This window comes from Oxyura jamaicensis, chromosome 3, assembly GCF_011077185.1.
Source record: "Oxyura jamaicensis isolate SHBP4307 breed ruddy duck chromosome 3, BPBGC_Ojam_1.0, whole genome shotgun sequence".
In the NCBI taxonomy this organism is placed as follows: Eukaryota; Metazoa; Chordata; class Aves; order Anseriformes; family Anatidae; genus Oxyura; species Oxyura jamaicensis.
The window spans coordinates 5,831,361-5,857,571 of record NC_048895.1 but is presented as its reverse complement, the minus strand read 5'-3'; the positions used below and the strand labels follow the sequence as shown (position 1 = coordinate 5,857,571).

At 37.3% G+C, this 26,211-nt stretch overlaps 1 protein-coding gene across 7 annotated transcripts in view; it reads right to left on the bottom strand.

Annotated features, from left to right (window-relative positions):
• The window catches only part of PLCB4 (phospholipase C beta 4), a 207,716-nt gene that overhangs the window by 163,608 nt on the left and 17,897 nt on the right, over window positions 1-26,211 (bottom strand). For all 7 annotated transcript variants that reach the window (XM_035320050.1, XM_035320051.1, XM_035320054.1 and 4 more), the window contains one exon: window positions 23,757-23,816. The gene's annotated coding sequence lies outside the window, so the exon portion shown is untranslated. The remainder of the gene's footprint in view (window positions 1-23,756; window positions 23,817-26,211) is intronic.

Genomic DNA, 26,211 nt, shown 5'->3' with positions numbered 1-26,211 from the left:
AAAAAAAAAAAAAAAAAAAAAAAAAAAAAAAAAAAAAAACATGCACATAGTTGCCTTTCATGTTTTAAAAAAAAGCAAAATGTATATACTTAGTGGAGTAAAGATGGACAGACTTCAGATGCTCATGATCGAGGGAGCTCAGAAGTACAAACCATATCTCTAAAGTATGTTCTCATCCCTGAGGGTATTCTAAAGAAAACAAAAGAATAGACTGTCCTACTGAGAAGGGCAAAAAAGTCGAATGTACAGTAAAGGATAGGAGTACAGAAAGTGTACAGAAAGGATAGGAGATAAAGTGGGGTAGGAGTTGAATTATACCTGCAGAAAAAAAAAAAAAAAAAAAGAAAAAAAAGAAAAAAAAAAGGAATCTGGAAAACATACTCTGCATTTGTCTTTTGATAACGCTCCTAACAGATCTTTTAAAATGTATTCTATTTCTCTTAGCTCAGTTTAAAAGAGCAGAAAAAAATGCTACAGATTCTACATTCTCCCAGATGTTCTTGTTGATGAACAGAAAACTTCTCTACTTTCATAAGCACAGGCTCCTTCACAAAGCCCGTGAAAGCCACAAAAATGAGACTTAAGATAGTTTTCCAAACAGTGAAGTTGTTACGATTCTGATTCAGCAAAAGCAAACAAATTTATGAAAGCATTATTCACACTGCCATTAATGAAACCAGTCCCACAAATTAAGTTGCATGATATTCAGAAAACCAAAATTCTCTCCCTCTGAAACTATCAATTGAAGAGAACACATTTACAAGCTTATTCTAAGAACCTCCAAATGGAATAAAATAGTTTAGTTTCTGCTGTTAGGGAGATTCATTAGTCTATATTTTATTTATTCCACTAAAAATGTTGTGAATATTTACCTAGCTTAAAATAACGTCTCAGGAAGAGCAGCCCTGATCCAAGAGCTGAAAACAAACTGTTCATCGAGTTGAAGTAGCTCCATGAAGAACAGAGATTTATTGAGAAAGACTTTTTTGTACTCTTTTTCTATAACTTACAAATAAATTAAGTTGGAAAATACAGATGGGCAAACATGAACAATGCTCTAATATTCAAAATATTTGTGCTCTAACAGAAGCAGTGGTTACAAAAAATGAAAGCATATAGCTGCATATACCTGGCATTAACCTTGAAATCTGTTGTCTTTTATATCCTAACAGCAGAAGTTATATCCCTTTTATATCCCTTGACAGCAGAAGTATTTACTGGGTATATACTACTATACTTAAAGAGTAAAAAAGATAAACACTTATCAGCATGCAATTGAGAAAGGTAGTTTTTGTTTTGTTTTTTTAACGTAAGAAAGCTGAATTGGCTCTCTTCTTCCAAGAGAAAACAGAACTCAGAACAAGGTAATCTTAGACAAAACTTAAAATATAGTTAAAGGAAAAAAACATATAAAGTTAAAATTTACCTCTTTTTCAATACATATCTCAGTGAACTATAAAGCAGCATGAAAAATAGAAAATAGAAAATGAAAACGTTTACATTTGTCTCCCTAAGTTTACAGATATTTTTATTACTTGAACATGTACCTGAGCTGTATAGTACAAAGCAGTATCTAAGTAATGCAGAAGAGCTACTATTCATACTTATAAAACACAATTTCTCCACGAATTGCCTTCAATAAGTCCCCAAACCAAAACAGAAAATTATACTTCGGTAACACTGGCAAACTTTCAAGCCCCCTCGCTTTCCAAAGCTTAAACTATATGGAAAGAAAACAAAGCAATAAAACAAGAGTAATCTTTAGTTTTACAGGCAAGAAGCATTGCAGGTTCTAAGACAGAAATCCTTGGAAGTCTGAACGACATTTCACTTGAACAGTAAAACAGTTGAACGGTATAAAAATAATAATAATAATAATAATAAAAAGGCAGCAGAATGGTAGCACTAGGAATAAATTCTCACCTAGCAGCTAACACCTCAAAACACCTTCCTGTGCTGCAATATGCACTTTCCTTCCATACCTACTGTTTCTTCTTTACGTAGCTTTAAACTACGCTTACAAACCACAAAAATGAAAGTAGCGGTTAGGGTACATACATGCGTATCTGGCTTTGTCTTTAACAATTTTAACAACAGCTGTTTAAATACAGTTTCTTCAGTGCCAGATTGCCAATCATAATCTCATCCCAAAACCTGCTTTTTGCTGGGGGCCACTTTAACTCTATTTTGCAGACCTTTGGGCTTACATAGCTACCCCTAAAGTTCTCTATTACAGTTCCTTGATCAAAGCAACATAGATTGAAGTCTACACCTGCCTGCGATGCAATCCTCTCACCTAGCTGCAATGCAGGTACAAAATTTTAAGTTTTAGGTTGGGATCAAGAGGTTTAACATCTAATCTGCACAATATACACAACATTACCGACCTCCTTCAACTGAGTCATTTCAGACATCTGCCCGTTCCTCAGTCTAGGGAAAGTTCGCTTTCTGAATAATGTTTCTTGCATTTCCTCCCAGGCAATATGCTTCCATCCTCGCTATCAATTTGCAAGCCAAACCAAAAGATGTCCATAGACAAACATGGTTCAGTCCAATTGTTTTCTGCCTTCATACCCTAACAGAACAGGAAGGGAAAGACCAGGGAGAAACAAAAACAACATTTTCATCTTAAAATAGGACAGAAAAAATGCACCACACTAAGACACCAGGACACCATGTTTCTAAAAGTCAATTTAATTAACCTCACCCCACAACAGCTGAAGTCTTCAATTTCCAACCAAATTACTATTTCAGTAAGTAAAAGAGTAATTTTCTTACATTAAGACACAGCATAGAATTAATGTTGTTTTCATTACTTTTTAATGAAGCTCAAAGTGACGCATGCAAAACATCAGAAATAAGAGCATCACCAATCTGAAAGCAAATATTTTAAAACAAAGAACAAATGTCATTTTACTGTGCCCTCCCTAGTTTCCCCCAAACATTTATTTCATTTTACTATTTCATTTTCCTGTTTTTTAAAGCATACTTCTCTCTCCTGGGACTGAGTAACGTTTAAATGGATCTCCAGCACAAGTGAAACACCTGACTGACTATTTAAGAGACAAACTGGAACTAGAATTCACAGAGCACTCTCTAATGCACAAAGTAAACAAACAGGAAAGATGGAAAATCCCAGTATTTATTTTGTAGTCACCTTCTGATAAATGTAAATGGGAGAGTTGAATTCTACCAGTACAAAGGTGACTTACAACTAGACAAGTATTACTGAGGAGAAATAAGTATGTTTCAACTGTTTTGTCTGACTTTCTAGGTTTTGCAGTTTTCTAGAAGCCGAGGAAAAACCCTCATTAGGTCACAACTCACAGAAGCAAACCAGAAAGTAAGTCTACAAACTGAAATAATGAGGAACATTCTGACCAGGCCACTTTTCCAAACGCATGTCACAGTTCTTGAAAAAAACAAAGTGGGGCGCAGGGTCAATGGCAGCAAGATTTCCCTCCAGCATGGTTTTGATGCGCGTAACAACCTCTCATGGAAACAAACCTACGCAGTGTCAGTATCCCCCAAGTGCTTCCAGCAGCCCTGATCAGGCTGGGACATACAGATCTTGAGTTCCCAGAGGGGCTGGACTCTGGAGAAGCCACAGCTGAGGAAAGACCTCAGCCCCTGAGCATCCATGGACAACTAGGTCTTCAAACTAACAAAAAATAAATACTGGCATTATTTGCAGGACATTCTCCTCAGACTAGTTTTGTTCCAGAACTGAAGTATTTTGTTTTGTATTTTATTTTCTCCAAGATTGGGTTTTCATGTACTTTAGAAGGGTACATCTAAGCATTCATACAATTATTTATCCAAGGAAACCCTGTATCTGTAAAATATATGTCACTTATCTGTATGTGTAGTATAGATTTCTTTATATTTCTAATTGATAAAAACATATTTAGATGTGCTACATATATTTTTAATATATCCATATAGGTGTACATTCGCAGCTAATGTTTTTGTTACATCATTATATAAATATTGTTCTATCTTCTCCCTTCAAGAATTAATCACTTGTAACCCAACAGAACAACATGTTACTTGTCTAACTGGTGTCAGTTCAGATACATTTACTTATCAATAAGTAAATATCAAGAATGTAAGAATTCCACCTCCCTGACTAGCCTTTGCTATGACACAGTATTAATCTGAAGCACATTTGTATGGTTAGAGATTTTACTTCCCTTAAGCCATAAGCTGAGAAATGGTGTAAGAAAGGATCTTTAGACAAAATCTTAGTGACTGCAGTACACTCTAGCCACGTAGGAAGCAGCAAGGAGGAGAGTTGAACCATAGTCCCAAATTTTACCGCATCTCTTCCCAACTTCATTGCACAGTCCTGTTAATGTGGGTACCCATTGCATGAGTTACATGATAAGCATTGTAAGAATAGTTAGCAATTAACTGAGAAAAATATTTGGATTTATACCCTGAAATTTTTAAAAAAAGTATAAAAGAGATAGTGAGCCCTAAAGTGGTTCAGTTTTATTTCCACAACCAGTCTCATTGTCCTTGACACTGCCACGTGATTGCCTTTTTAGTCGTGTCCCCCCCAACACACACAAAAACAACAGGTTTACAGAGAAGCTATTAAGGTACAGTTGTGGAAACTATTATAGTGTCACTGAGCTAAACAGCCTCCCCAGGTTCGTTCTGCAAGTTTGCCTCTAGGAACATCAGTGGCTGGACATCTGTCTGCGAGTCCTCCTTCAGAGGCACATTCTCTTTAGAGAGAATACCCTGTCAGTGTACTTTGACTCCTGTTCAAACAAGGATACTACACTTGTGCACACTGATCTTTGAAAATACATCCGGCAAAATAAAATCCTCAGAATTACATTCAAATTAGTAGTGAATCTGCAGCCCTAGCACATCGGATTGTTCCTTGTTGTAGTTTTGGAGCTGAAGGCTCCCCAGCCTGCTCGCTACCCAAATATACAGCTTGCATTCTAGACCTATCAATGAATTGGTTCGTGTGCTGTCACTATGAACTAGTCATCTAGAGTTCCTAGAGATAACTGTGTTTTCCTACTTAAGCATTAGAAATTGTACTACATATATAACAGGCAGACTAACACACACAAACTAAGTAGAAAAAACCAGCCGATTGAATTTTTAGCAGTCAATGCAAGATTTGCTTAGCGTTTACTGAAGTTCATCTGGTAACTTAGTATGTAGGCTAAAGCTGGCCTAGAATATCTTGTATTAATAAAATTGTTATAAACCATTCACAGCCCCACTCAGCATTAGGTTTGACATACCACAGCTCTGATTCTACAGCAAATCTAAGGAAAACTGCATTTATTCTCTCATCTTGTTCAAAAGGGTACTTTATTCTGTAGTTTTTCTAAGTGCCCTAGAAGTGATATGTATATGTTAATGGAACAGTATATAAAGTCACCTCAAAGACAATTGTTTTAAAATTGTAAACCCCTACAGATGGGATGTAGGGTGACAAGTTAATTTAAAATTAGATTCCTGGATATAGTGCATACCTGATAATTGAGAGAAGAGGGAGGAGGGAGAGGAAGGTTACTGCTCTATATTTGAAAAGGTGAATCCCTCCTTCATTAGGAGAGGAGAGGAAGGAAATCCAGAACCATACTGCACAGCAGATGTAACTGCTACCAATTGCAAGGATTCGTGAACAGCTGCAGGGGTTGGGGATGGATGTATCCATGCTTGTGCTTTTTCATTACAGGTGAAATCTATCCAAGTTCAGGGAAGCTGTCAGGGTGTGGTTGCAAGGAGAAAGGTTGCAAGGAGAAAGGTTGCAAGGAGAAAGGTTGCAAGGAGAAAGGTTGCAAGGAGAAAGACCGCTGAATACAAAGTCTCAAACAGCCCAACATATGCTCATCTGCGGCCTTCTCCCTCTGTCATCATGGGAGAGCAGCAGAAATCCAGAGGCCCATGCAGAAACCTCACCCTCTTCCCAATGTTTCACACCAGCGGCACCTACCAGCAAAGCTGAGGAGGAAAAGAGAGGGCACGTGTGTGTTGCCATTTCCAGTTCTGCAAGACCACAGGATTTGGTGGTGTAACAAAAGCTACACCACTACAGGCTATTTCTACCAACAGCAATTGTTATTTGCAGAATGCCAGCACTGTGTGTGACAAAGTGTGACACTAAAGTAGAGCAAGAAATTTAGCTTTGTCAGCCACATATGGCACTCCAAAGAGGAGCGGACAGAACAGAGACAATGAGCAGAGACTACAGCCACTGCAGCTTCATAGTTTACTAATGGTTCTAATTGCTGACATTCAACATACAATTATTCATACACAGTTACATGTTCCTATTGTGCCAGAAGCATTGTAGGGACTTTGAAGATAAGAGTTGATAGGAGCTGCACTTAGAAGTATTTTGCCTTAATTACTTAGGAGAATATTTGTGTATGAAATAACTAGAAACACACAAGGCAATGGGAGCATTAGGAAATAAGCCAAACCCTGTAGGTTTAAGAAGCGCGCATAAGTGCGCTCCCCTTCCTAGCTCCTGAGGCTCTAGCATTTTGCCTTGTAATTTAAAAGAGCCTCAAGTACAATTTCACAACTGTTGTTAGAACTGCAGTTGCAGGTAAGCACATATACATGTTCACATACAACTACCAAGAAGGTAAATATGTATGCTGGGCAGTACATCTCTAGAAGAGTCTGATGAACAAAATAAAGCAATGGGCTACAGTTTAATTATTTTTAAATAAAATATGTAAAAATAGTCATAATGACAGCAAAATCCTATACAAGAAGCTTACAAAACAATTAGCAGCTGTGAATCAACACAACTGAAATCAAATCAAAATTCTCTCTTTATGTTTTCCTTTTTACACTTCTACAAAAGAGTCAACCTAAAATTACAAGGATGTAAAAATGCTCCACTCTGGAAAATTTAAAAAAAAAAAAGTGGCGTGCCATAAAAGATCTATTATTAGCTTTGTCGCTGTTCTATTTGTCTTCAATATCTTTCATAATAAAACCTAGAAGAATGAAAGGCGATATAATTATTTCTAAATCTCTACATAAACAAAAAGGGACTGTCCCCATTTATAGTTTAATATAGAATTAAACACCAAATCAATATTAAATAATGACTGAAATTGTTTAGGGAGCTGGCTGCAGTTATGTTGACCTTACCTGCCATTTGATCGAGAATTTTCCATATACTTCCATATACTTTCCATATACTAAAATTTCCAATTTTCCATAATAGCTTACAGGACACAAAGCTGATTATTATGTCAGACAAACTCTTCTTTCTCCTCTAAGTTCATACAACTAACCCTATGGAAAGCCTCTAAGAGGCTTTTGTCTTCTTCTGCATTACAAGGGGGGTACTTTAAGTGATGCCAAATTCAGTTTTTTAAAAATACTGATCTTGAAACTACTGAAACACTCTGGAAACAAGCACAGTCATTTACTCAAATTCCCTCCATGCTAACAACTGACTAGTTACAGTTCCTTCTGTTAGCAAAGCTCGCACTACATTTTTCTTGCGTACTAGCCAGAGGTTGCTTGGAATAACTTTTCAGCTTTTTCTCTTTAAGTACTTTTTAGCCCCACGGTGTCTGAGAAGCCCCTCTGAAAATATTAAAAATAAATAAATAAATAATACACACCATCAGCAACGCTTCCTATTCTGCACTGCAGCTATGGAAGAAAGAGGAAACTGCTGACATGTTCTCCACCTGGTGTTTAAATGGTTTTACCCATGAGACAAACTGGATTTCAGACTGCTCAGATTTAAAGGCTCTCAATTTTAAGTTTGATGTGTTAACTTCAGCACATGAAAATTAAAATCAAGAGTTAAGATACATGGCTTTCTTTTTACAACACTGAGCTAGCACTGGCAAACAAACCTTGTTTCACTGATTCTTTTGTGGGTGTGGTACTTTAAGTCACAGAAACAAAACCAGAATGAAGCATATGTGATGCTTAAGACCCTTGAGGGAATTCTGTGGTTTGCTGTCCTGCAGGTGAGCTATGAACAGTTACTGCTGTGGTCTAACACATCTACCCCATGAACTCCAACAAATGTTTACCTATCTGCCGCTCTAATGTGTTACTACAACAGTGCTTGAATTCACCAAACCCCTGGGAAATGTTTGCAATATTTTATTGCATTCTGCAGAACGCTCTCTGCTCATACACTTAAAATACACAGTGGGAAAGCACTGTACTGAGAAAGGGCTGAACGACCATTTACATAGCAATAGTGAATTGCACATGGACAGTAAAAACAAGAGAGGAATCCGTTTATTATGAAAAGCACATTATATATGAAGAGTTCAGGGACTAGTTCCATTAGCACTAGCCTAACAGTGACCTTGAACTAGCTTTTAATTACTTTCAATTTCTGCAGCCATTGCTTTTAAGACAGGCACAGCTGTTGAAATCCTGACATGCCAAACAAGAGCTCCCATTCGTGTTAAGATGATCAGGATTTTCGTCTGTTTCCTCAGTAGCAAAAAAAAAAAAATTGCTGCTTTACTCTGAATATGGTTTCAGTAGCAGTGGAATAGGGGAAAAAGCAATAGCCACATTGTTTGCTTGGTCCCACAACACACACACACCTTTAATTTGCTCAACTTTTACATTAGCGCTCATCAGAAAAAACAATGGAGAAGCAACTTTTGTCCTTCTGTACATGCATTGAAAGCAACAAAAAAAAATCTCATTCTCCACAAGCCTCAGCTTACCCAAATGGCCTGAAATAACTTCCTCCTTAATTTTTAGTGTTTTCTGTGATGTTAGACATTTATCAAAAAATTACTTATAGGAACAACATCCAAAGATGCACGGGAAATGCTCCCTTATCTTGGAGTGTGGGATCATTTATTTTACTGCAAAGAATATAAAATCAATGCCTGTAAAAGTACTGAAGAATTAGGATCATATTCTTAAATACATTAGTTCTGTATCTGATTAAGCTAGCAAAAAAAATGGGCAACAGGCACTGAGTGTCTTGGTATTGAATTGCCATGCAACCTTTTCCTCTAGCAATGCAAATTTTTGTGTGTAGACTATGAGTAAAATACTAGTTTAACACTAGTTTAAATTTGAAGTTCTTGGCCACAACTGCCTGTTTCATGGCAGATGCAAGGTTTTGTTAAACAAAAGGTGGGTATATTTTTCACCACAATTACCTATGAAATACCGCATACAGGAAAATAAAGGCAAAACCAGCTAAAACTGTACTAAAATCAGCGTAACATCTTTAAAATAAATTTCTTCATATCCTCAAAGCTTCAAAGAAATTGAAATATTAATTTGGAATCTTACAATTCACAGTAACCCTGGATCCACTGTTCTTCTGCTTATGACTTTGTTCTACCATAAATTTTGTTTCATATCAGCTTGCTGAACAATTAATAGAAGTTTCTGAAATTGCTCAGTACAATTACAGTAAGCACACCAGCACTCCCGTATCCAAAAAAACCTGAACTGTACAGCTAATAAGAATAATCGTTGTGATCAATACCAGAAAACCTTTGGCTGCTCATTTTTTTCTGGTTTTCTTTTAACCTTAATGGAATTGGGATGCAAAGAGGAAAGCTGAGAGCAAGAATTCCTCAAACAGCATGACTCCTTCAGCCAGAAATACCAGAAATGCAGAAGCACATCGTGGTACCAGCAGAGATCCTGGTTTCACTGTGCTAACTGCTCTGCTGACAGAGAGAGGGGCACTTTTCTTTGAAGAATTTTTAAGGAGTAGAAAAGTGTCTAAGAAAGTGATAAGAGCAATCCAGAATCAGTCACTGAACAAGGAACCTGGGCCTGCATTGCAGATGAACGGTGTCCCACCTGAACCTGCCTGTTGATAGATTTACAGGGGAACTACAGGATAGTAGCAAAATCACATCACTACAAGAACAGGGAACACACGAAGATGAGAAACCTAGCACCAAAATAAAGTTGCAAAAACGACAGCCAAAACACTGATGCTATCAAAAGCTCTGCAGGCTATACAATCTGCCACAGGAGCTGCAAGATTTGGTGAAAAGCCCCCATTATGCCAACAGTCTTGCCAACCAACTGAAGTAAATTGAAGTGAAACATGAGAGTGAGAGATGTAAAGACAAAAACAACAAAAAAAGTTTTACGAATTTATTTGGATTCTCTTTTAAAGCACACAAATGCAAATGGTAAAGCTGATTCCACTGATTTCAGCAGGCTGTATCACCAACTCCTGAATAATAAATCTTCTTTCTAGTTCACATCAGGGAAAAATTCAACTGATACAAGATGTTACAGTGCTTGTGAAGTGTCCTGGCTGGAACGTTGTCCAGGGATTAGAACAATTAAAGACTATTCAGGCTCCATCCCTTAAATCTAATTCTACTCCATTAAAATAGTTGGATTTTTTCCCTTGTAACTGTGAGAAGAATTTGGCCTTAAATTACAATCATTTGATAGCTATATTTACAGAACTAGCAATACCCTGAAAATACAGAGCCTCCAAGAGAAAAGAGACCTCATAAAAAAAAAAAAAAAACACCTTATGGGATTATCAATTAAGATATTCTAGCTTCCAAACTTAAAATAAATGGAAAATATGTCATACGAACCTCTGTAGATATTCAATCATTTTCTTTTTATTATATTGAGACCCATAATTGCACCTGGAAGGAAGGAAAAACTGGATCACTTTGTCCCCATTGGTCTAAAAGCACAAGTACCATCAAGAGACATATCTGACTCACTAGCAGAGTGAGCAGCAATGAGACCAGTGTTAACAAGCTTCACATGAAAAAAATAATTAGGACAGTCAGAAAAAAAAAAAAAAAAATCAGAGGATTTAATTGTTCACATAGCTATGAAATAGAATCCACACTATTTAGAAAGTTCAATGAAACAATACTGAAGGAGTTCTGCCTCTTACCAGTCACACATACTGCCGTATAATCCGCTACCTATGATAAATATACCTATTTTTGGACCTTAACTTTATCTTCCATTTTGTGCCTGATATTTAAAACATAGGAATTGTTTTAGACAGCACAATATGGCTTGTATGTAACACACAAAACTTTTCTTGAATCATGTGTGCATGCATTTTACCAGGTTAAGTCCAACAAATCAGCCTGTATCTTCTCCGCACAATATTATGCGCATTTTCATAGAAATAATCATCTAGGTATAAACAGGAACAGCTTGACTCGAGTTAACAGTGTCCCGTAAGGAAACAGAGGTGTTTATGCACCGGAGAAAAGTAACCTGCCATTGAAGAGAACTGAAGTATAAATAGCAGAGACTAAAGGTCTCTGCAGTTAATATTAAGCATATATGACAACTGAGAATGAAAAAAAATATATGAAGAAATGCCAACACAGAAAAACATTTACAGGAGGACATAATCAAGATTCAAGTTTAAAATTCAAGTTTAAACCTACCAGGAGCTTGCTCCCATCTTGTTCTCTATTTTTAAGCATGATCAATTGAACCAGAAAGCAATTAATACAAAAATACTTACATGAGAAAGGCCTTGCTTTTCAGAAAACCATTACAAAGGAATGTTCATTAAATAGGCATTTTATGTATTGCTACACCTCTAGTGCCTGCACGAAGCAAAACAGTATCTTTAATAAAATAGAAGCCAGCAGCTTTCCTAATGCATCTCATAAAATCGGTGTGCACAAAGCTCTATCAACCCTCCATTTCAATTTCTGTACACATAAATATTTCTCATTTACTGCTCATCTAAAAAGAGGAATAAACCAGTTGCCTATCTGTTTAAACAAGGTTTGAGGAAAAAACCTGACTGAAAGAAACAGAACATTTTAAACTAGAAAATATATAATTAAAACGTTTCACTCTAAAATGAGTAAACCCAAGCTATTTCATTGTTGTATTTTTTGGTTTTGTTTTCCCATCTTTGCAACATATTTTCTGTCAAGTATGTTGCAAAGCACACATACCTGATAAAACCAGACATCCAAGTGGACCAGACACCATGCAGCAAACATTTTCTTTACCAGAGACATTTATAATTCAATTTGGAGACATTTGCAAATGTTAGCTTTCAGACTGCCCTCTTAATGTGTTCTTTAACAACTCAGTAGATGCACAGTAACTGAAGGTATATTAGTATAATCAGTCTCAGGAGTAAATTATGCCATCTAGCCTTTTAGTAATGTTTTAGTTGCAAAATTCCAAAAAGAAAAGGCTATTTCAAGTAAAACAGACCACCTGGTTCAAAGGAAACCTGTCTGGTGGACATGTTACATAAGTGAGAAAATGCAATATCAGATGATCTCTAATTATATTCTGAACATTTGTTCTGATGTTTTGAAAAGTTCTGGATAGTTTAGCTATTAAATCTTTAAAGTGAACTGCAGAAGTACTTCCTCAGTGGAAATAAAGGAAACTTTGACAGACAAAGCAGGATTAAAATTCAGCTTGCTTCAGAAATCTTATTTCAGTTGTGTTTTTTTTTGTTTGTTTTTTTTTTTTTTGACTTCTTTTATTAGTTTTTAAAAACATTGTTATTTTAAATGACTTCAACACGTTTCCTTTAGCAAAGAATCCAAGTTTTAGACTATACTGTCAAATTCCCAATAAAACAGAGATACTTCCACCAAAGGTAATAATAATACATGGTATCTTTTGCAATCCTGAGCTCATTAAAAACATTGACATCACAGTGAAAAAAAGTGGAACAAAATGCTTCTAAAATTAATATTTTAGAAGAAAAATCTTGAGATCCTCAAGTCACTAAGAGAAATCAGGTAAAAGCTTAAAAACAGGGGAGACGGAAGATTTTTTTTTAACCTTTTGGTAAAATGTCAATGTAATATTAGATTTTCTCAGAGTGGGAAAAATTAAGAGTACTACCAAGCTATTAAAGCTTCCAGTGGATCATTTGTGGTATGAGTTATTAGCATAATTGGGGGCACGCTTTATTATGACCTCTGCAAAACTTTCATTTCCCAAACGTGATAGATACAAAGTGCTTTTGTAACACCAATAATGATTATTTCCTATGGGAAACTGCCAATTATAAGTTGGTGAAAAAGGCTATACTGGGTGTACATTGAGAAAACGAACACACCTACCAACAGTCAGACTAATTAAAGCCATTCTTCAAATATTAATAAAGCTTTCCAATTCCATGAAATATAACCTGTACATTTCAGTTCAACCACATCCTTGTCAGGTCATTCATTCAACAATAATAAATATTTGACTACTGTTTAAATACAGCGTTTATGCTGAACATTCACCTATCCCTGGCAGTAAACCAAAACATGTGGGAAGCTGTTTTAACATTTAACCACTTGACTCAATTTTGTATTATTTATATCAAGTCACATCAAGCACCAGCAAAAACACAGACATAGAAACAAGTCCCTTGTGTTCTGGAAACAAGTATTTGAAAAAAAATAAATCATAGCAAAGATCACCTATAAGGATAAGCAATAAACTGCCAAAGAGCAGTGTTTTATAACACTGACTCCAGTATATTCTGCTGAGGTCACAAGTACAAGAGGTAGCAGAGTCAATAGCATCATTTCCTGCTCTTCTGTCACCTGCTGTCTCGTACCCTCAGCTGCCAAGGTTCACATGCTAATTGCGCACCACCACGAAAAGAGGGGACAGAGGGCACAGCCAGACAAAATTCCTGAACATGCCAACTTGACAGCCAAAAGACAAGACAACCACCTTCCCACCCACCTCCACACACAGAGCGTCCAGCTCTACACGTGTACTTTAAGCGTGCCAGAGCGGGAATGCTTTTCAGCAATACCTGCCTGAAGGAATCCTGTTTGCAAGCTTCTGTTGCAGCCGTGAAACCATACCGCACAGAAACAGCAAAGCCTTCCAGAAAAATAAAGTTTTAGGATAGATAGCACGCACAGTCTCTTCATAGATAAGCCCTGGCATTTCAAAGCCCTCCCTGGATCCCACTGGATGTACAGACTGAGTTGGTAAGGTGTAGAATCGTAACAGAGGATAGATGAGAGCAAATGAAGCTCCATTAAGGAATACTCAGGACACAACCATGTGCTCCCACATTACTGAATAGGCTACAGCTTTTACTGATTAGCCATTTTAGACAGTGTTGCTTTAATTACCATTACCTCATATTTAAAAGGCATTTGCTGTAATGTCTTTGCTTTAGCCATCATAATTTTTAGAAGTTCTTAGCTTCTAATTCCCATTTATGCTCCTGCCAATTTGCAATACCTTTGCGAGATGAAATGGACGTAAAAGCAAATGTAGAAATATTGTACTACACCTTTACCTCATCTCTGGATTAACAAAGAAGAGTATTAATGACAAATCTGATTTGGAACTTTATGTGATATTAGAGAACACTCCGTGCTGATACATGAATTGGGAAAAGAGGAAAGCTTTTACTTTCCTTAAAAATATTATCCTGGAAACTGCCTAAATTGTTTAAAATTTTACAAGAGCAAACTCCCCAGTTCACCAATTGTTTATATGCACCATTTATGAAGAAAAATAATGTTCTGGAGAGTCTATGCAACAGACAGCTTAATTAGGGCATGGAGGAAAAGGCATGTTAAGCCAACAGAATAAAAGAATTTAAATATCATTTAAATTTGTGCTAGGTTCCTCAGGATACCTTGCACAATGCATATTTACATCCTTAAAAACAGATATGTTTACCCAAAAGCAGGTCGTAAAGACTCTCACAGAAACAAGACAGCTAGATTTCAGGCATACAGACCCAGGTGATTTGTAGATGGGGCTATACGTGCAAATGTTTTTCTGTTTTTCCCCTACAAGTTATAATTATATTGTTCAGTCTGATAAAAGACACTTTGCCTAATGAAAGATTTCACTTTGCTTAGTTCCAACATGGCTACAGGCAAATGCCATGCTGATGTTTGATATGAATCCTTCCTGCTCAGCGTTAGGACAGGCAGAACAGACTTTTGAAAGGAACCACGGGCACCAGCTCCAACTTCAGCAAACTCAAGTTCTAACCACCTGGACCACAAGTATTCCATCTTGTATCTGCCTTTCAGAGAGGGAGTTAAATGCCTTAGTGGACCACACCCAAGAATCAATGTGTGCAAGCCCACACTTTATTTGGTGAAATTTAAAAAGTCATTTTAAAAACTCATTTACTTAATTTTTGAAATAGAAAGATTCAGAAATAACTTGAACAAACCATCAAAAATACCAACGTGATGCAGACATGCCTGACCATCTTGCTGGAAAGGACCTCCTGAATTCAAAGAGGCAGATGGTCAGCATAGATGTAATTCAAACAAAGTACAAGCCACATATATTTTAATAGCCAGGCTGCTTAGCTTTTCTCCTCCCAGAAAGTTTGTAAGTAATGAAAGACACAGTATTTTTCTAAAGGCTAAAATATAGCTAAGCTCAAGGTGAAATGGGATGCAAGAAGAAAGTGACTGAATTAATTTTTGTCAGACTGAACTTACAAACTGGAGCTGGAGATACACATTTGAACACCTAGACCTGATTACATGCAGTAAGCAAAGCACTGCCTTTTCTGTATGAGAATAGTGATCTGGTAACCAGGCCATTTATAAAAACCCTCATTGCAAAACAAGTATAAATAGTTGAATTCCTCCAAACAAACAAATGCCTGAGAAAAGGACTTTGTAGAGTTTGAAAAGCAGCCTGTGTATCAGTACAGGAGTTACCTGTAACCTCTACAGCAGCACTGAAGATAGGATCCCAACTGCTAAAACAGACTGCAAAAGATCTCATAATGATCTTGTTTACAATCCAGATTTTGTCTGCTACAGATCAAACCACAAGAAGTGTGGTTATTAAATCTATTTACTAGATTTACTTATTGCTTTTCCGTGTAATGTTTAATACAATGACTTACTAATTCTGAAAAGAAGAAAGCTAAAAATATAAACAACTGAAGGGGGAATGTGTGCCATTAAGCAATAAACAACATTCCATATTTCTCTTTTTCCCCTTTGTTTTACAAAAAATAACTAGACAGGAGTCTCATCACTCCACGTACTGTAACTTTCAAAACTTGGCAGAGCAACTCTTGCACATTGTGTATCAGATCCAATAACTCAATACATGCTTCAAAGATCTGGCAAAAGTTCTTTTAAGACTCATTTCCTACTTTTCTGGCTTATGCTACCTGTCGAGTTTAGAAAATTTACACTCAGTAGATTCAGATGATGTACACAAAGAAAGAGGTAATCATAATAACCACAATAATTATAAATGAAATTTTGAATGCAAATGTGATTGGCCACAGATATTTCCATTGCCTGCAAGGAAACATTCTGATGAATAACAGCACACGCAACCCTCTCAGATTCCAGCTTTCACAGGTACTATAACCAAAAACATTTTAAGGTAAACTGCTGCCAATAGGGCAGACTCTATAACTATCACACACACACAAACTCCCTGTTCTCTAATGCGATGCACGTTTTAAGAGCAACACAGAAGAACAAAAACAGAATTACAACAGGTAAGGTATGAAAACTAGAACAAAAGCAGGTTCTGGCAAAGCCACAGGCTGATGAGGAGTTTTGCCTTTGATTAGAATCTGTTTACTTAAACACTCAGCCAAGCATCTCTCCTCTAAACCAGACCACAAATGTAATTACGGAAAATTTCACAGGCATGTTTTCTGTAGTTTTGTAGTTTAAAGAAGTTGAAGACACTGGGGGGGGAGGGGGGGAGGGAGTCCTTTCCAAATGCAGTGCATTTTCTGGCAGTAGTTGAGTAGTTTGCTTTTTGGCTTCACCAGACTACAATAAGACCTAAAGTTGAATGCACCATTTACATTGTATAAGAATACACATCAGTTTAAAAGAAAACATATACTTGGTGTATCTCTAGTAGGGCTTGGCAGGTAGTTTCGAAAAGAAAATGGAATCAGAAATGAATAAAACATTTTCTCCAAACTCATCTGTGCACATGACCTCTTGCTTCCTCCCCCACAACATATTTCCTACATCTGACAGTTTTATTATTACATTTCCTGCTTTTTCTACCACACTCCGTTAATTTCACAGTTTTCCCCCTTCCTTCCAAACTGTTCTGCCTATTCTGTAGCCCTCAATTTCTTTTTCATTGGCCCCAGTTGAGCTTTCTCATTGGCCCCCAAGTTGAGCTCACTTGGCCCCAGTTGAGTTCAGTGGCAAAAATCCCACCAGCCTGACTGCAAAGGGATTCCTTGGGAACATCACCCACCATCTCTGGCCCAACCCCCCCACCCCACCCCCGCCCTTCAGCTTTCACACTGAGTCATGTGAGGTTGAAGGACTGAGTCAATTTTAGGTTGAGAAACTGGAAAGGGAATAGTTTCCTCCACTCTTATCTACTCTACCCTCTCCATTGCCAGGGGCATACTTCCACCAGTTAGACTGAGCAGACTCCAGGACGCAATTCAAATCACTATCAGGGAAGAAAGCAACCCAAAAAAAGGACAAAAAAAAAAAAAGAAAAAAAAAAAAAGGAAAACACCAAAAGTCAGTGCTTAGTGTCTTAGTGAGCTGAGCCTGCACAGAGCAAAACTGTTTGCAAAAATCCACTTTCTTCAGGTTTCATTGAGGCCTAACAACGAGCTGTCATTTCGTCTTACTTTCAGACCGTTTTCTCACCCACTGCAGTTTATCCCAGATTGCCCACCTTTGCATATAAAGACCAGGTCTTTCCATATTTTAATGAAACAATGCTCTAGTGTTGGACACTACTGAAATAATGAATTTTGAATAAAATAGCAGCATAGCTTAATTCCTTATATAACATTCCGCTACCTGTGTGCTTTCCTTCCTGGGGAGTGCACGAGAAAAATCTTAAGGGAAAAGCTTTACTAGGCAGCCAAATGAAGAAATATCCAAACAAAAGCAAGCAAGCATTCCCAGCCTCAAACAAGCGCTAATTCAGTTTACTTGTCACACAAAAGTCATGTATGCGGGAACACTTTGGGGGAAGCAGCTTTTATTTCCTAAGTGTCTGATCTTTCCCAGTAAATTATGGGTACAGATAGACAGACGGGATCAGACCCAAGGCCTGTCTCTTGCAGTACTGTGTTGGATGCCAGCACCAGATGCTTTAGATGAACGCATGAGAACCTGGCAATAGGCAGTTATTGGATAATCTGCCCCCCCACATAAGACTCATGCTGATCACTGCTAGTCTGAGGTTGTCTTATGCAATGAGAAATAAGTTAATTATCCTTTCCAAATGTTTATTATTAGTTATAATGATTATATGGCTATCATAAACAACAAAATATTCAGCAGCCAATAATTATTTCCTCTTTTTTTTTTTTCCCTGCATTAGAATGCCTGAAGATTCAGCCACGGTTTAAGACTGACCAACCATGGAAATGATGGAATATAATCAGCTCTCATCTTAGAAATTTACAACCAATTTTGAGGCAGTTCTCTGGTAAACTTCAAGAGTCCTCTCCAGAAATCCACCAGTCCCTCATTCTTTCACTACTAACCTCCACTCTGCCACCACAAATGAAAACAGACTCATTTCAGGATTTTATTTAGCAAATCTACTTTTTGGCCAGATCGGTTCCGTGATTCACTAGTCACTTACACAGGCTTTTGATGTAAATGAGCATCCTGGGACAGAAATCAGAGGCTGGGAGTAGGACTGGGGACTGCTTTCTTTAGCAGCAGTGGACACGAAACTACAGGGAACCTGACAACCACAGCCGTGACTACCACAAGTGATCTATATACTTCTGTTATCACTTGCTTTTTAGTTCCCAGAGCTCTCTCCCTTCTCTCTGAGCCTCCAGCCTCCCTCAGAGACTCTCACTAGTCCATACTTCCAGCTCCATCCACGCTCACCTTTGCCAAAGAGGTCTACCTGCCACTGGATTTTGCTGTAATTATCTGAACAGTCTTCCACAGTAAAGTGTGAAGAATACATGATTTCCAAACAGCAGGGAATGTTTAGAAAACAACACTTCATCTGGATGCAGTAAGCTTTTATTTTTTCTTTTTTTTTCCCCTCTGTTTTACATTGTTGACTCCAAGTTTTGATGACAAGATATTTTAAGCATTTCTGACTTAGAAGTGTGCTAAAAATAAGAGTATTTTTTTTTTTTTTTTTTTTTTTTTTTTTTTTTTTTAGGAAAACATTGTCTAACTTAAGGGAAACTTGGTATATGCACCACCTAAGTAATCTATGCATGTTGCTTACAAACAGCAGATAACTTTTCAGACCTAAAAACTTGATTTCTGGAAGCCAGAGATAACATGCATAAACAATCTGACAGGCTGTAGGATTCAATGGACCTGATTAAAAGAACAGAATTACAAGTCATGGGCATAACAGATGCTACAGAGCAAAATTCATCTCAAGTGGAAAATACCTACACAAAATATCTTAATTACTGTACTTGTCAGGGGCAATAATTACTGTACTTGTCAGTGGAGACAGAGTCTAAAGCTAAAGTTAAAAACCTCTGTATTTTGAGAATAGCAGACTGAGCAAATTTCACCAGTCTCTTACAAGAAGAGAACTCTTCTTTGTCCTTCCCTATAAAGTGTCACTTCCATTTTGGGAGTGGTTACCATGCCCCATATAATGATCAGAAGGCAAATACTTCACGACTAAAATTAATCCTCAATTATGTGTGTGCATATATAGTTATGCAGTGTGGGTGGGAAGTCATACACTGGCATAAGGAAAACAAACGCAGAATATTTCTGGGTTCATAGCAAAAAAAGATTACATAGAAGTTCATCAGGTTTTGGACTTTTCAAGTAAAGAAGTACACAGTGCAACACTGGAAATTACAGTATGTAATTCATACAAGTGGGTGTGAGCAGCACCACATTAACAGTGTTTGCATTTGCACTTGCAGTACTTTCACAGCTACAGGACGATGTCTGTGGGTATGTGTCAGTATTTTGGAGGCTCCAGAGAAGTGAATGAACTAGTCACCTAAGTCTACCAAGTACTCCAATTGTTAAACAGTTGTAGATTCAGCTATAAAGATCAGAGCAGACTTACTCTGTTAAGCTTCAGTACTCTTAAGAACCTGGGTTTCTAAAAGAGCCAGTAAATTGCTACGATTTTGTAATCACAACTGGGTGGAAAAACTTGAGCAACTGGATTACTGAGTGATCTGTTAATGACCTTCTTGAATACAAGAGAAACTTGCATCATTTCTCTCCTACTGTAGCAACCTTCATGTTCAGGTTCTCCATCCTTTCTCCCACCCTCACAGGATGGATCGGAGCACACAGGCCCCCTGATGAACTGGTTCCAATCTGTCATATGCAGCAGGATGGACAAACACTATTTACATGTCCTGGAGGGACACAGTTGTGAACATCACTGTTCAAATCTGTTTCATTACCTACACCACAAGAACTGCTACCCTGAAGGAATCTGCTAGTACCCTTAATACTACCCTCAATGTAATTACAAGATTAAGATTTTTAAAAGTACTTTTTTTTTGAATAGTAAATACAAACTGCACAAATGCAGAACATACAGAAACAGGTAAAGAGAAACAAAAGAAATGTATATCTGTGTGTGTGTGGCTAATATGTTAGCTCCTAATATGCCTGCCTTCGTGATTCTAGCCAGTAGTCCATTAGGTGTTCAAACTCTGGCTTGAGGATCCAGTTATACAACGTCTTTAAACCACATTAATGGACAATGTTTATGGACAACGTTTTAGTAGTGATAACCCTTACTTTCTTTTACAGTTTGACTTATCTTCGGTAATGGCTCTGATTTGTGTCTCTCCCTTCCTCCACTTCCACTCAGTCAGGAAGGCATTTCAACTGCTTCAGTTTCAGAAAAACATTAGTGTTTCTTGAGCATAGTCAGATTCAACTACTGTCTACATACAGGGTAGAGAGTCAGCTAGTGATTGTTCCAGTGGGCTGCTACCTCCTAAACAGAACATTATCAGAATGCTCATTTCCACAAGTCTGGCCTTTCCTTGTGTATTCCATGTAAATATACAGGTGAGTTGTTTTTTTAATCATAACATACACAATTACATAATTAGGATTAACAGAGGCAGGATTAACATAACTGGCTCTTACTGAAGACAACATACAGAGATCATTAAGAATCACTTTGGGGTGAATGTTCTTAACTCCGCATCTGAGAGAGTGTCAGAAAAGTACCCACATGAGAGCACTGGCAATTTCATCAAAAATAACAAGGCCCAATAATCTGACTGTGCCCTTCACTCCAGAAAAAAAACGTGCACTTCTAATCTGTAAAAATGCCATAGGGATCTTATTTCACCTCCATAAAAATCAACTAAAATGTGGTAATGAATAAAAATCATGTAACGATCAGGCCATTGTTTTAATTACCACTCCGGTCAGGAATGCCTACTGAACATTATGCCCAGCTTCAACACTACAGACTTTGATCAGGGGTTTAGTATTCCACCTTTCAAGGGTGTCAAAAACTATAATCAATAAAGCAATTTTTATTTGGGTAATAGCCCAGTCTCTCTGCAAGTAGGAAAGTGGCAAAAGTTGCTGTAGCTGCTGACAGCATTAAAAGAGGTGATCATTATAGAGATGCGTTATGATTCAGGCAACAACTCTTATTTGCACCCCCGTCCTCCCAGCACTCTGTAAGCAGAGTGAACCTGTAAGGACCCACTGACTGACCTCAGCTCCTGAAGGGATACTGTTCAAAATCACACACTTTAATAAAAGACAATATTGCACAACAGTCTCACTTACCTTTAATAATCTGGCATGTTAGGGTGCTTGCTATCCAAAAAATTCTGCCAGGCATCCTCAAGGTAACTAGTATTAACTGCAGTACACTGCTAGCAGACCTTGTAACTGACTGTATAAATTACAACTGCCCGGGGCTATATTTGTTTTGTTTTTGTTTTCTTGTTACTGAGCCAAATTCTCTTCATATTTACTTGACGTAAGTTCAGAAGTTGTGGAATTAACTTTTCCTTTGTTCCACAAGTTTTTAACATCTTTGACTTTAAAGATGCGCAAAGCCTATAGCATATCCCCATGCACACTATGTTTAAATGGCTAAAATTGCATCTAAGTAGAAAGTGGAGAGGAGCAATCATAACTTTCTTCACCTAACTCCATGCTTAATGACTCTTACCACCGCTATGTAGAGTTTTATTTTGAAGGCATGCAAGTTGCTCAAACACAATAGCTAAGGTACACTCAAGGTAAGGTACACTGATTCATCCCCTCCTTCTTTACCAATTCTAATAAGCGAGCCAGTTATCCAAGCAGTTCTGTCACAAGTGTGATTTCATTCTGAATCTCCAGTAAGTTCTACTACTGACACCTGGGTAAGAATTTAGTTAGCACTACCCGTATTTTCAGACTTGCTCTAAGAAAACATTTACAGTAGTTTCTACTTTCCAAGAAAGCTACTTCCGGCAAACGTAAGTTTCATTTATTTATTATTTGAGCAAACAGCACTTTTTCCCATAAGAGAAATATTTTAATCATTTACAAATAAACAGACTAATTGTGATAGAACACACACTGTGCAACAAATTTCCCAAGTCCTTGTGGTGTACATTGTGGGAATAAACCAACAACCGAGAGGTAAAAAAAAATCTTGGGATGTTTTAGTGACTAATACCAAGGTTATATGTACATAAAACACTGCCTACAGCCATTGTGTTATTATTTCTAAAATTCTAGAAGACTAGGGCAACCACACACCCTTTGTTATCAATTACTCTTCTGCACTGAAACTTTCCTGAGACAACCCTCTACAGCAGATCCGTCCGGAATTGGAATCCTCATCTCAGATTCCTGATGATCCTGAAACTCCTGATGTGAATTTAGATACGTTTTTATATAAGCAACAACAAAAAGTAAATACGTTATCCCATTATGGTCATTTATAACAATTTCAGTTGAAGGAAGAGTGAATGTTCTAAACTGCATGGGCATGGGTAGAGCTCTGCTCCTATATACTGAGGTGATAGGCAAAGAACTCATTTAAACTAAATTGAATGGATTGGCCAACAGAGCAAGTCTGAAGTCTCACCCAGAACTGGTGAGAAATTAGCATTTGTTTCAACAGCCCTTTTGGCCTGCTCAGGATCTAGATGTTGAACCAAGTAGAATTTTGTGACAATTTGGTGCTTTCAGAGGAGAGCAGCCTCCAGTCAGCAGCACCCAAAAGGGTAAGAATCCTTGATGCCAAATGGCATGTATAAAACTACAGTCAGACTAGGAGTACTTGAAGTGTGAAATCAAGGTGGTGTGCAAGTGACCTGAGTGCTTAAAAAAAAAAAACACGAACAAAAAACCACCACCAACAAAAAATGTTTTCTGCAAATCTGAGGTAAGAAGAAATTGCTGCAACTACTTCCAAACTAGAGCACTTTCATTGCTTTTGCAACTGTTTTATGAATGGATCCACATAAGCTTGGGAGTTAGGTTGGGCCTTAGCAGAAAAGAGAGATTAGCTGATTCCTTACCCCTTCTCCACAGAATGTTAGGCCACTACAGAAAGATGAGGTCAACAAGTACCTATAAAACTCTCAGTTGCCAGTGGTACTGAGCCATCCTCACACATCTTTCTTAGTGTCAAGGTACCTGGTTTTCAAGAGAGCTCAGCATATTCTGAAGTTGCAGACTTGTGACCTAAATTCCTGATGAAGTCTCTCCCCTCATGAACCTAAACTATTGTTCTTTCAGAACACATTCCTCATTCTACTAAGACTGCCAGCACAGCATCGAAACACTGAACAATATTTTAAAACTTAAATTATCTAGTTAAAAAATATCAGATTAAAATGTTAATAGAAAAATACTTACTTTTTGAAAATCAGAAATTACTCCATAGAAATTCCCATTGTAGAAAATGACGTCTTTTCCCTAAAAAAAAAAAAAAAAAAAAAAAAGACTTAATTGTACAAACTAATACCCAGTTAAGAAAATGCAGTGAGCTACATCAAGACATTTTTAAACCCCAGAAATAATTTCTCATAATGGATCAGAATACATCCATTACTGGACATAAGGATAACATCCACACAACAAGCAAAGCAGCATATTTACAGAAAGAGGAATGAAGGGGACAGGAGTGTTCAGAATTGAAGTCAAATCCAAATTTAGATTAGAAAATGTATGCATTAGAAGAGGCTTGGAAAGGAAAAAACAAACAAAAAAAAACAAAAAAAAAAAACAAAAAAAAAGTGCTTGGTTTTCAAAATACTGCAAAATTAACTTAAATATATCTTTCAAATGAATGTCCATCGAGAACTCCTGCACCTTAGGACTGAAGTTCTATTTTTTGCTCTGTCATTAAGCTTCATATTTTTTCTTCCCCTGAAGGTAAAATACCTTGAAGCCTAGAATCGAGCGCATCCACTAGGCACATACTCAGGATTAAATCTGACCCAGTACCTTTCAGATTTTTATGAAGTGCAGGAGAAAAAATGTATGCACATGTGTGTATACATATACATGTGTATATACACACAGATTCCCCAGCAAGATTAGAAACAGAGGTTCTGGGAACCCAAACTGTCAACCAAAGACACGCCAGAGCATGATGAAGGTCTAGCATTTTGCCCTAAAAACTAACGGTGCATAAAATGCCCTAAGTATCATACTAGAGTCACTAAGGACCACAGCAATCATAATTACAGCAATGAGAGCAATTAAAGAAAATCATTTCCTGTTTTGGTGAAATCTCCAGCAGTTGCCCAAGAACTCTACTAAAACAGAACATCTTCCAAAGCATAAATAGTTACTCAGGGGATGATGGCTAGGTATTTCATTCTTATTAAATATTGACAGTGCTTTCTTCTAATAAAAGAACACAGTGCTTTTGCTTTTTTTATGCCCCAAACTCTTATTTTGCTAGTGTACTTCCAGGATGGCCTGAGTAGCATCTAATTACATGAGAAGGTATCATCGCATCTCCACCACCTAACAACTACACACAAAAGCGTCCTTATACTTATTTCTAGGGTCAACTGAAATCAGTTTAGTGCTAAAATAAACTCACAGCTCAAAACATGTTATTGTTGGAAAAACAACAGCATTACAAAAATATTTTTAAGGCACGTAAACTACTTTAGTAACCTGCAATGGCAGATATATATTCAGTGTTTGTTTTCTTGCAGATTGTGGTCAGATTTTAACACAGTTACATCAGCATAAAGTGTAGCACAGCTCCACTGAAATCAGTAGCATCATACCACACCTAATGCACATAACAGAAACAGAATCTGTTTCTCAACTGTTTTCGATCCTTTACAGCTTTCAGGGTACAACTGCCACTGGGCTCTGAAATTTCTCATGTTCCACGTACACAGATGAATACAATCTCAAATGCAAAAATCATCTTCTCTTTAATTACATAAATATCAAAATCATTTTCTTTTCACCAGCTGAGTATTTCTTCAAGATCTTGTTTGTGTTCAAAATCTCCAAGGACCTTTAGTAAGACTGTAAATTCTTTGACGGAAACACTTTGAGCCAGAGTCAGGTCTCAGTTACACAGGCAGAAATGCAGAGCAACCCTTAATTCACAGTAACACAACTACTGACAGGGAAACAGCCTGCAGCTGCAGCCTCAGGTTTATCCTTTGTTCCACAGCTGGTTGTAAAGGCCAAAAAAAAAGACAGACCTAGTAATTCCTAATATTTTCATTCCTTTCCTGTCCCAAGAAAAATAAATGAAGGAACCAAAGAAGAGGTAAATAAGCTGGTCTTAAATACCTTGATACCTTTTTTTTTTTCCTCCAGAGAACCACTGATTTTATCTTCCTAAATTCCTGAACACTTAACCGGACAGATATCACAGACCTCAATTGCAACTAGAAACGTGAACAGTTGTTGAGGCATCAAATGCTGAAGTGTTCATTAATCATCACTGGCTACACCACAGATAACACTAATCCTTCTTCTACTTGAGACATTACAGGTAGAGATTTTCACCTTGGGGTTTACAGACCCCTGGAGATTCAGACTGCTGCTAAAGATCCATGAAGAGCTGCTTAGAAAAGTAAGACTGACAGCATACTTTCCATTCTGAAACCCAGCATCCCTAAATATACTTAAATGTCCCAAATTTAACAATTCAATTATTCTGTCCACCACAAATTATTATCTAGTAGTAAACAGAATACCTCTAACTAGCCATCCAATTCTTTGTATTTAATAGTGCCATCAGAACTACTGTTGTCTCTCTTTCTTTCTTAAGAGCATGCATATACATTTTGTGCTTGCCAGTCAATCCAGGCCTTACAAGCAAGGTAAA